The sequence below is a fragment of the Drosophila persimilis genome, unplaced genomic scaffold (genome assembly GCF_003286085.1).
Source record: "Drosophila persimilis strain 14011-0111.01,24,50 unplaced genomic scaffold, DperRS2 tig00001036-arrow-arrow-pilon, whole genome shotgun sequence".
Classification (NCBI taxonomy): Eukaryota; Metazoa; Arthropoda; class Insecta; order Diptera; family Drosophilidae; genus Drosophila; species Drosophila persimilis.
In genome coordinates this window covers 15,224-27,029 of record NW_020825402.1, presented here as the reverse complement: position 1 = coordinate 27,029, position 11,806 = coordinate 15,224, and the positions used below count along the sequence as shown (strand labels likewise).

Here is an 11,806-nt window from a genome sequence, read left to right as displayed (position 1 = left end):
ATAGCAACGTCTGAGTGGACCATGATCGTATACTATGACTATTGGAAGGATATGCAACTAATGTCTGCTGGAATTTCAGAGTTACGATACATGTGCCCTGAATTAAAAAATGTTCCGGCATGTAACTCCATAGTTCAACACTTTCAACATGTGCATTACGAGCTACAAGCAGGAAGCGTTTTACTGAAAAACTCTCGAAAACGCAGATCGCCGCTGGACATCATAGGAAATGTAGCAAGCAGTCTTTTTGGTGTTCTCTACGCAAAACACGCAGAAGAGATGACTCAAGTAATTGAGAAAGTGAAAACCAATGAAGACTTTCTACTACATCTGCTCCAAAACCAAACATCAATTGTCGACGCGACAATAAACGTAGTCAGAAAAGACAATGTAACAACTGATAATCGCCTAAAAGTTTTGGAACAGCATATGGCTACTATCAACCGAGAAAGAGGGTCATATCACAGCGATCATCTGACTCAAGCGTACTAATGCAGTCCGACATATCTGATGTCCTAATCGGTATTCATCATCGGAGAATAAGCTCCACGCTGGTGTCTCCCGAGCAACTAATAGACCAACTAGACCAGATACGGGATCATTTGCCACAAGATCAAATGCTGCCGGTCACAACGAAGGAGGGGATTCAACTATACAGAATCATGCGAGCCGAAGGAACCCCGACTGCAAAACACGTCATCTTCAAGCTGACGCTACCGCTGGTCTCAACAGCTCAGCTCGAAGTTTTCAGCATCATCCCAATTCCGTTTTGGGATTCAACAAGCTGGAGTCTATTTGACCTCAGAACCACCATAGTAACGGTGAAAATCCACCGAGACCAGTTCATGGGCACTACCCAAGAAGAATTCCGACGTTGTCTTAAAGTACACAACGAGGAGTTCATCTGCTTTGACCATCAGACGATCTTCAATGTGGACAATCGCTGTGAGTTTCAACTGTTTAACAATAAAACAGAAACACTGTGTCAGGTAACACACACAAAGGCTGACACGGTGTGGCTAAAAACTCAGCATCCAAATAAGTGGATCTTCGCAACGCATTCTACAACCAAACTTCAAGCAGTATGCAACGGAGTTCCGTCAACCATAACACTGGAAGGAACTGGTCTACTCTCCATGTCCCCTGGTTGCACTGCTCGCAATACTGAAGTAAGCATCAGCACCTTCAGCACCACAATCAGCGAAGTAAAATCGACTTACACTCGGTTTGATGACGTGAGCCCACCGGAGACATCACCCTCGCCACCAATGTGGCAACTGAAGAACCAGACATCAGACTTTCTTCAAGAACTTGATGATCTACGCCAGCAACTATCAACCATCAATCATCACGAGCTGCCACACCATCTCACCACCGTGCAGCACCATCAACTCGCTGCTTACGCAACCCTAGCAATATTAATTCTATTGATCATTGCCTTCATTTTCCGGGAGAAGTATCTAATATGGAAACCAAGGCCATCAAATCCCGATCCAGCCATGTCATCACCCCCTATACCCCCTGCACGCCGGTTTGCCGTCGACTTGAGCGATGGTTGAACACCAGTTCAACGGCTGGGAGAATGTTCAGCCACAGACATGTATTTAATGAATATTAGGAATATACAGTTCAATCTCATACACAAATACTCATAAATAAAATTGTTCATGTCATTTCATGTAACTGAATATGACGACACGAAAAATACATTAGCAACTAAGAATAGACAATAGCACTTGTAAACTCGAACCCACCAAAAGGGATCAAGCAATAAACTATCTACTTTATTGCTGCCAAGTACCTAGGTAAATACACTGAAATATAACCCCCGCACAGAGTAAGTGTACCCAATCTAAAAATACACTCACAAGGAGCCTGTGCGTTCCTTCCCATAGAATAAGAGTACCACTGCTAGCTATATAAGGAGATGCATTTGTTCAATAAAACTCAGTATCAGAAAAAGTACCATAGCTGCCTGTCACTCATCTTCCATCGCAATCATCAGGGGCTGTCGCCGTGTCTTCAGATCCTCCCTTGCGCACCGTAGGATACCCACTCCGCAATCCAACTGGTTCAAGTTCTAGTTGCGACGACCAAACTGTAGACGGTTTATGTACCGAATGCAACCCAGCTTCCTACACACACACACACACACACACACATTAACAATATCTTTCACCTGAACTGCGGTAACATTAATAAATTTTCATTATTTTCGGGGGAAAATTGAAATATCCCCTTGGCTTATAATAGGTTAATCGGAGGATCCAAGGATTGGAAACTATATTGCTATATTTTGATATTCCGTCAAATATTATTAGCTATATAGAACATTTAACCATGCGCACATAATTTTATCCGATTAATGAATCTATTTTCCACTTGACTTGCTGATTTTTATACCCGATACTCAAAATGAGTATTGGGGTATATTAGATTTGTAGTGAAAGTGGATGTGTGTAACGTCCAGAAGGAATCGTTTCCGACCCCATAAAGTATATATATTCTTGATCAGCATCAATAGCCGAGTCGATTGAGCCCTGTCTGTCTGTCCGTCTGTCCGTCCGTCCGTCCATCCGTCCGTCCGTCCGTCCGTCCCCTTCAGCGCCTAGTGCTCAAAGACTATAAGAGCTAGAGCAACCATGTTTTGGATCCAGACTTCTGTGATATGTCACTGCTACAAGAATATTTCAAAACTTCGCCCCGCCCACTTCCGCCCCCACAAAGGACGAAAATCTGTGGCATCCACAATTTCGACGATACGAGAAAACTAAAAACGCAGAATCGTAGAAGATGACTATATCTTCTAGAGTGCAAAATCTCAACCAGATCGTATAATTATTATAGCCTGAATCAAGAACACAATTTCATTCCTTCTCGCTCTGTCTCTCTCTCTAACACACAGGTTTCATGGTCGGTTTTGTTAATTGCAAAATATGAGTTCAAGGATCTCAGAACCCATAAGAGCCAGAGCAACCAAATTTGGTATCCACACTCCTGTGATATCGGACTTTATCCGTTTCGTGTCCAAATTTTGCCACACCCCCTTCCGCCCCCGCAAAGGACGAAAATCTGGGGCAACCACAAATCTCAGAGACTATTAAGGCTAGAGTAACCAAATTTGGTACACACACTCCTTTAAGATGTCAGTATAAAACGTATATCTCATCCGCCCCCACAAAGGACGAAAATCTGTTGCATCCACAATATTGCAGATTTGAGAAAACTAAAAACGCAGAATCATAGAGAATGACCATATCTATCAGATTGCTGAGTCTGGATCAGATCAGATAATTTTTATAGCCAAAAGGAACAAATCAATTTGCATTGGCTACGCAGCGCCCGACGTCACGCTCAGCCTGATTTTCTGTCTCTCTCGCACGCACTTTTTGTCGTGTCGTTTAATATTAGCGGCGTCTGCCGGAGGAAAGCCATACTGACTAAGTATCGGGTATAACTGTAGAGTTGCGGTGTCCGCAGCAACTCACAACGTTCCCCCTCGTTTTATTTGTGAATGACCTTCCTAAAGTTATAACATACTCTACTACACTAATGTATGCTGATGATGTCAAAATCTGTCTTTCTTACTCTGATTGGTATTTGCACACACGCCTTCAACTTGATCTAAGTGAACTACTATTGTGGTGTTCAACTAATCTTCTTTTTCTGAACCTTTCCAAATGCAAACTTATGACATTTTACCGTCGCGCTCCTCATTGTTCGCGCTCCCATATGTTCTAGGAAATCATGTCCTTGAGCGAATTTCGAGTTCAAATGACCTCGGAATCCTTTCTGATCATAAGATGTGTTTTAACACCCATATAGCTGCAACTGTAAATAAAGCTAAGGGTGTTTTAGCGTTCATCGAGCGTTGGTCCAAGGAGTTTGACGACCCGTACGTTACGAAACAACTGTACATCTCATTAGTACGTCCTATATTGGAGTATTGTTCTTGTGTGTGGAGCCCGCAGTATAAAGTACAGCAGGCTGTTATTGAATCCGTGCAAAAGCAATTTTTAATTTTTGCCCGGAACTTTAACTGGGACTCAGGTAGAATCTTGCCACCCTACCGGTCTAGGCTAAATCTTATTGACCTGCCGTCGTTGCACCATCGCAGAATATGCAATGGCGTAATGTTCGTGCACAAGCTCCTTCTTGGGACTGTTGACTCCCAAAATCTCGTGGGTCAGATTGACTTGGCCGTTCCATCTAGACCTACCCGTACTTTTAGGCCTATCCGTCTACCCATATGTAGGTCTAATTATGCTGATCATGAACCTTTTAGGGTTTTATGCTATAATTATAACTCCCTCTGTCAAACCCTATCCCCTGAACTGTCTCTTAAACTAATTGCATGCAATATTTATAATCATTTAAATTTAGCTAACTTTAAACTTATCTTTTTCCGCCTTTAGTAACTAAGTACCATTATTAACAGATAATTGTTAATTTAATAAATAAATAAATAAATAGCTCAAGTATAATTTTGTGTTCGTGTGTGGCATCGTCAAAAAACACAGTAAAAAATATATATAACATTGGATTCCCGTTAGAGATTGATTACTTGGCCAAACGTGGGGCCGTATCCTTGCAAATCGTCAGATCAATAAACTCCACCAGTGTTCGGGTCGGGCGGCCATTCCCTTGCGCAGATACTCGTATTCGAAGCCCTTTGTCACCATAACATTTGTGGCATCCTTTGAGGGAGAAAGTCCATAAGCTCTGCGCCCAAACAAAGCGCCCCACAATACTCACAATATGCATCCACTGGCCACAGGGCACATACTCACGGAGAAAGGCAGCGGCCTTGCTGGGACGTCCACCTCGGTCAATGCCATAGTTCTGCACATCGCTTCGTCCCCCGGCACGCACGGCCTTGCTGTAATATTTCCACAATGGGAAGCGCCACACACGATCTCCGGTATGCATGCTGGCGTGCTTGATCTGCTGCCACAGGATCTCCGAGTTGGTAAAGACCCCCGCAGCCGACTCATCCAGGGCCTGGCGCATGTAGCCCGAGCAGGTGCCGACGTCAATGATGCACTTGGGACAGAAGTTTTGCGCATACAGCAGGGCGTCTGCCAGGACCAGTACATCCTCGTGATCGGTGCACTGGATCTCGATGGTCTTGCCGTTCATGGACTTGACCATGTCCCCAGTACGGACCGAATTGCAGCCCACTACGTTTTCACAAAGAGGTATCAGGCCGCGAATGTTGACCTAAGAACAGCATTATTATTCAAGGAGATATCATTTCTGTCCTGAGTACTTACCGGTAAACGCAGGCCAGCCACAGCTCGACAACAGGCCACCACAACGGCGGCCCCGGTCATGTCGCCACGCATATGGAAGAGCTCATGTTTCTCTTTCAGGCACAATCCTCCAGCATCGTAAGTCACGCCTTGGCCCACCAGCACAATGGGGCGCTCCTCGGCACAGGTGCCGTAGTAACTCAGCTCCAGGAAGATGGGTAGCTCGCACGAGGCCTTGCCCACAGCCAGGAAGGCGTGCATTGACTGGCTCTCGGCCCAGCCCTCGACCTTGACCTCCACATTGACACCGGATTTGCACAGCACCTCGACGACATTCTGCGCAAAAGCTGTGGGTGTGAGGAGGTTGGAGGGCATCTCCTGCAGCTGTCTCGTCAGGTTCTGGGCGGCTGCCTTCTGCAGACCAATGCGCCATCCTTCGAGGTCGCAGACCTCGTCTTTTCTTGCGTATAAGTCCAGCGACGCTGGATAGCCTGGGGACGTGGTCGCAGGCGCTGCAAGCATTATTTTTCGTTAAGCCCACACAAAGTACCAAATATCACAATATTCTAGATACGTATTTCGTGTTCAATTTCTAGCAATAGAGAATGCCAAATTGAGGCGATGAATGTACTCCATGAGAAAGTGACACTCACTTCAAGGGCTATTTGGTCGGTACATTCAGGAAATTCGAAAGGATCAGTATCTAAAAACGAGTGGACATCGGCCCTTCACTCACTACTGTTTTGGTTTGTCTGTCCTCGGAGGAGTAAACATATCTATGTATGTATATCTTTGACAAATGGGGCTAACAAATCATGAACTCTTGAAGGGCCATGGTACTCAAATAGATGTGGCTCTGGATGAGTGTAACTTCCAGAAGGAAGCCTTTTCGTCCTATGAGCGTCCTTGATGAGCACCTAGATATCAGAGACCATGAAAGCTAGAGCAACCAAATTGTATATCCAGACACCTGGACCCGTCCGCTTCCACAAAGACCAAAAATCTGTGGAATTCACAATTAACGCAGAATCGTAGAGAACGCCATATTTACTAGACTGTCAAATGTGGATGAGATCGGATCGTTATTATAGCCATAACGACCAAATCGCCTTCCACGCGCTTACTCATTCTCTCTCGATCTCTCTATCCATCTCACACACTCTTTCTCGTGCAGTGTGTTCGCTCTAGCGGAGGGAAGCGAGACAGAACGGCGGGCTTGTGTGTAAGAAAGAGAGAGAGGGAGAAAAGTTCCACTCTCCTATCTCATGACAAGTGCGAGCATAATTCAGAGTTTACTTCGTTCCCGCTCGTTAAAGAATCTTTTTTGTATAAGTGGGTGATACAAAAGAAAGGTTTTTAAAATCAAAACGTTTGTAAGATATGAATATTAGTTTATAAGATTTGAATATTAGTTTAAGAGTTACTCATCGATAGTATTATAAGAAATACCAATGTACTCGATATATCGATACTTGTCCTCGACAAGTATCGATATGCCAACACACATTAATTGATATACGACAATGAAGACAGAAGAACATATAATAAAACCGTGCTATTAAAAGTTTACATATCAGGTGTGGGGTTTGCCCAAAAAAAAAAAAAAAATAAATAAATAAAACTCTGCGATGAACTATGCAGACATAAGAGCGAAAACCAAAAGTGAACTTAGCGCCATATTGCGTAGGCAAAACGTATATTTTGATCAAGATGCCAACATACACCAATTACGTACAGCAGTGAAAAAAATCATGGAAGACACGCATGAGCTAGGAAATACGGCGCCAAGCGCAGACGAGACTATGCAGGCAGACATTTTTGCAGTCCCGGTTGAGCGCGAGATAGATAGAGACAACCGTAGTGCACAACACGCAGTAAAAGCGGCGCCAGAAGAACATGGTGAAAATGTGCAGAAGGCTCGAGAAGCATTCATGCCGCGACAAGACAACGCGTGTTCGAAATTGACCATGCGATCAGATGAATACGAAGAAGAATCGCGCCGTTTGCAGCAGTTGGAACAATTGTACGTTTCTCGCAAGCGCTTAGCTGATCTCAAATTAAGCAAATTGAAAACGGAGAAAGAGGCTATGGAGTTGGAAACGCCGAGAGATTGCATCGACTTGACACACATTGAGGCGCTGATGCGTCCATTTTCTGGAGATGACGACCAGGCTGTAACCAGTTGGATAAGTAACATTGAGGACATTATGAATTTCCATGGTGTATCCGAGTCAAAATGCTGGATATTAGCGAAGCGGCTGCTAGGCGGATCGGCGAAGGCGTACATCGAACATGTGGCGCCTTTGACTTGGCAATTGATGCGAGCAGAATTGCTCAACGTCTTTGAGCAGAAAGTGACAGCGTGGGACATTGGAAAGCGACTGGAGGCACGGAAAATTGCAAATAATGAAAGCGCATTGCAATATTTCGTCGCAATGTGCAGCATAGCGTCGCAAGCAGACATGGCCACGAGCGATGTGGTCAAATTCATCGTAGAGGGACTGCAGGACAAGACGGGCATGGCAGCATCCATGCTATACTGCATCACACTCAACGAGTTGCGTGACAAGATGGTCACCTATGATAAGGTCAGAAGAGCTCCTGGCGTCGTAGCAATTCGTAGCGAAGGTATGACAAAGGGAAAACTAAATGTGAGTATGGCAGTTGGGCAGCAGCAAGGTGGTGGCGCAATGCGTTGCTACAACTGTCGGCAATTTGGGCACGTTATGAAGGAATGCAGTCAGCCAAAGAGACCGGATGGGGCATGTTTTAACTGTTGGAGTACCAGCCACCTATATTCGCAGTGCCCGAAACGAAAGATGACCACTAGGGTAGCTGCAGTTCAAGATGAGGAGCGACCAGGAGAAAAAAACAACGACGATTTAGCGGCTGTCCAGTTCATCACTTTATGACTTCCGTTTGGTGAACAAAGAGGCGTCAGTATTTTTAGTCTATTTGATACAGGTAGCCCTGTAAGTTTTATTCATAAGTCTTTGATACCGAAGTCGGCTATAGTTGAAGCCTATAATGAAGTTAGGAAATACTATGGACTAGGAGGACAACCAATTCCCATATGGGGAAAATTTAAGTGCCATATTGAATTTTGCACAAAGAAATATATCGTTTTATTAAACATCGTAGATGATAACATGCTGCCTTTGCCGGTATTGTTGGGACGCGATGCCCTTAAAGTTATTGAAGTAAAATTAGTTCATAAGAAAAATATCAATGCGAAGCAACACACACCATTAAGTTCGTTAAAGCAAAAAGCTATTAGTTTAACCTGCGCGTCTTTATTCACCGAAAGTAAAAATAATATTAACATAAGACTATATGATAAGTTAGACGGTAATCAATCAGAAAGAAGCGATCTAATCAAACGTTCTAATCCATTTAAAAATCAGACACAAGAAAACTCAAGGAATGACAAAATGGTCATCGAGAATATGAATCAAGGCGACGAATTCAGTAACTTTTGTGCGTCGGTAGAGATTGATGAAGAGGAACATATTAACGTAGGTTTCGAATTTGGCCCCACTATTGCAGAAAAGTGTAGGGAAGTTATTAAGACATACTATTTACACAAAGAATTTGACTTTAAAGCACCACCAAAGTATCAGATGCAGATTCGTGTAACAGAAACAACACCATTTCATTGTACTCCGCGTCGTTTATCCTACCATGAGAGAGAGAAAGTAGCTGAAATAGTAGATGATCTGTTAGAAAAGAAAATAATCCGTCATAGTGAGTCTCCTTATGCTTCCCCGTTGGTCCTAGTAAAAAACGAGGGGGAACGTTGTGAGTTGCTGCGGACACCGCAACTCTAGAGTTATACCCGATACTAAGTCAGTATGGCTCTCCTCCGGCAGAGGCCGCTAATATTAAACGACACGACAAAGAGTGCGTGCGAGAGAGACAGAAAATCAGTCTGAGCGTGACGTCACGCGCTGCGTAGCCACTGCAAATTGATTTGTTTCCTTTGGCTATAAAAGTGATCTAATCTGATCCAGATTCAGCAATCTGATAGATGTGGTCGGTATCTATGATTCTGCGTTTTTAGTTTTCTCAAATCTGCAATATTGTGGATGCAACAGATTTTCGTCCTTTGTGGTGGCGGAAGGGGGTGGGGCGAAATTTTGAGATATACGTTTTATAGTGAGATCTAACAGGAGTGCGGATACTAAATTTGGTTACTCTAGCTTTAATAGTCTCTGAGATTTGTGAATATCCCCAGACTTGCATCCTTTGCGGGGGCGGAAGGGGGTGTGGCAAAATTTTGAAACAAACTCGTCTCGGTCCGATATATTAGGAGTGTGGATACCAAATTTGGTTGCTCTAGCTTTTATAGTCTCTGAGATCTAGGCGCTAATGTTTTACTCTAAGCAAAGCCGCCTATGCTACGTGTGTGTTAGAGAGAGACAGGGCGAGAAAAAATGAAATTGTTTTCTTGATGCTGGCTATAATAATAATACGATCCAATTCAGATTCTGCAGTATAAAAGATATGGTCATTCTCTACGATTCTGCGTTTTTTGTTTTCTCGTATCTTTAAAATTGTGGATGCCACAGATTTTCGCCTTTTGAGGGGGCGGAAGTGGGCGGGGCAAAGTTTTGAAATATTTTTGGAGCAGTGACATATCACAGAAGTCTGGATCCAAAACATCGTTGCTCTAGCTCTTATAGTCTTTGAGCATTAGGCGCTGAAGGGGACGGACAGACGGACAGACGGACAGACAGACATGGCTCAATCGACTCGGCTATTGATGCTGATCAAGAATATATATACTTTATGGGGTCGGAAACGATTCCTTCTGGACGTTACACACATCCACTTTTACCACAAATCTAATATACCCCAATACTCATTTTGAGTATCGGGTATAAAAAATCAGGAGAACTTCGAATGTGTGTCGATTACCGTGGTCTGAACAAGCGAATTGTTAAAGATAATTTCCCATTGCCCCTTATTGAGGACTGTCTTGAGTTTTTAGAAAACAAGTGCTGTTTTTCCATTATAGATTTGAAAAGTGGGTATCATCAAATAGGCGTAGAAGAAAAATCAGTTCCGTATACATCGTTTGTGACACCGCAAGGACAGTATGAGTACTTGAGAATGCCCTTTGGGTTAAAAAATGGATCCGCTATTTTTCAAAAGTAGTTATTATATAGGCACTTTGCTATGGGACAGTGTTAGGTACACAAAGGAGGAATATAAATTATAGAGAAAGTAGAAAGGTTCAAGGGCATCGAAACCGTTTTTCAGGAAACACTTAAAAAATACCTCTAAACTATCACATTAGATTCATTGCAAAGGGATGACCTACCTGTTTGAGGGTTGTTTGAATCGCAACACGGGACCAATCGTAAAAACAGGTTCATTGACAGTAAGTGGGAGGAGAGAGAATATAAATGAGCGAAGGATCGATTTGAGAGGATTTTACATGGTTGAGAAACAGGATTAAGATCGAAGTTAGTTCACATTATCGCCGATAGGTGGCGCCACCAAGTAGTAAGGATAAGGGACGGTCGCTTTTTACACTGAATTACCAAATTCGCAACATGTTGCAGCAACATTTGCTTAAGCATGTGCAGCTTGGCAACATGTTGAATGTAAGTGTGCATCATATTGCTATGTTATTACGTGATCATGTTAAATAAATACTTATAAGATATTTTATTAACATTGAATTGGGAACCAATTTCTGCTATGTTATTAACTGGTCAAGTTAAATAAATACTTATAGGATATTTTATAAACATTGAATTGGGAAAACAAATGTGTGAAGTTTCTGAAATTTACATCCTATAGAAAACATAGGTTGGAAACCTGGGTATCTAGATGTCCGTATAGAGGGTTGAATGGTAAGAGAACACAAATTAATGGAGATATATATAGGAGCACGCAAAGAATAAAATTATAATAGGAAGACATCAAAATTAATTAATGCTACTTAGAGTAAATATACGTCTGTCCCGTATCCTTACTACTTGGTGGCGCCACCTATCGGCGATAATGTGAACTAACTTCGATCTTAATCCTGTTTCTCAACCATGTAAAATCCTCTCAAATCGATCCTTCGCTCATTTATATTCTCTCTCCTCCCACTTACTGTCAATGAACCTGTTTTTACGATTGGTCCCGTGTTGCGATTCAAACAACCCTCAAACAGGTAGGTCATCCCTTTGCAATGAATCTAATGTGATAGTTTAGAGGTATTTTTTAAGTGTTTCCTGAAAAACGGTTTCGATGCCCTTGAACCTTTCTACTTTCTCTATAATTTATATTCCTCCTTTGTGTACCTAACACTGTCCCATAGCAAAGTGCCTATATAATAACTAATCACAGCTAACAGCTAGGACATAAACTAGTAATCTTTCAACAACGATGGATGACCTTGAAATCATTTTTATCGATTCCCAACCGGAATCAACCATAAATCTGGACTCTCAGCCGAGCTCCGTAGACCTGTCCTTGATTTTTGGGATTAAGACTCAAACCTATCTCGAGAGCAACTTGACCTGGTTAAGTGACATTAAATGGGATGATGACGACGA

At 42.9% G+C, this 11,806-nt stretch overlaps 1 pseudogene; it reads right to left on the bottom strand.

Moving 5' to 3' along the window:
* Positions 1 to 4,491: 4,491 nt before the first annotated feature.
* On the bottom strand, positions 4,492 to 5,774 carry LOC6602574 (annotated as a pseudogene).
* Positions 5,775 to 11,806: the final 6,032 nt, after the last annotated feature.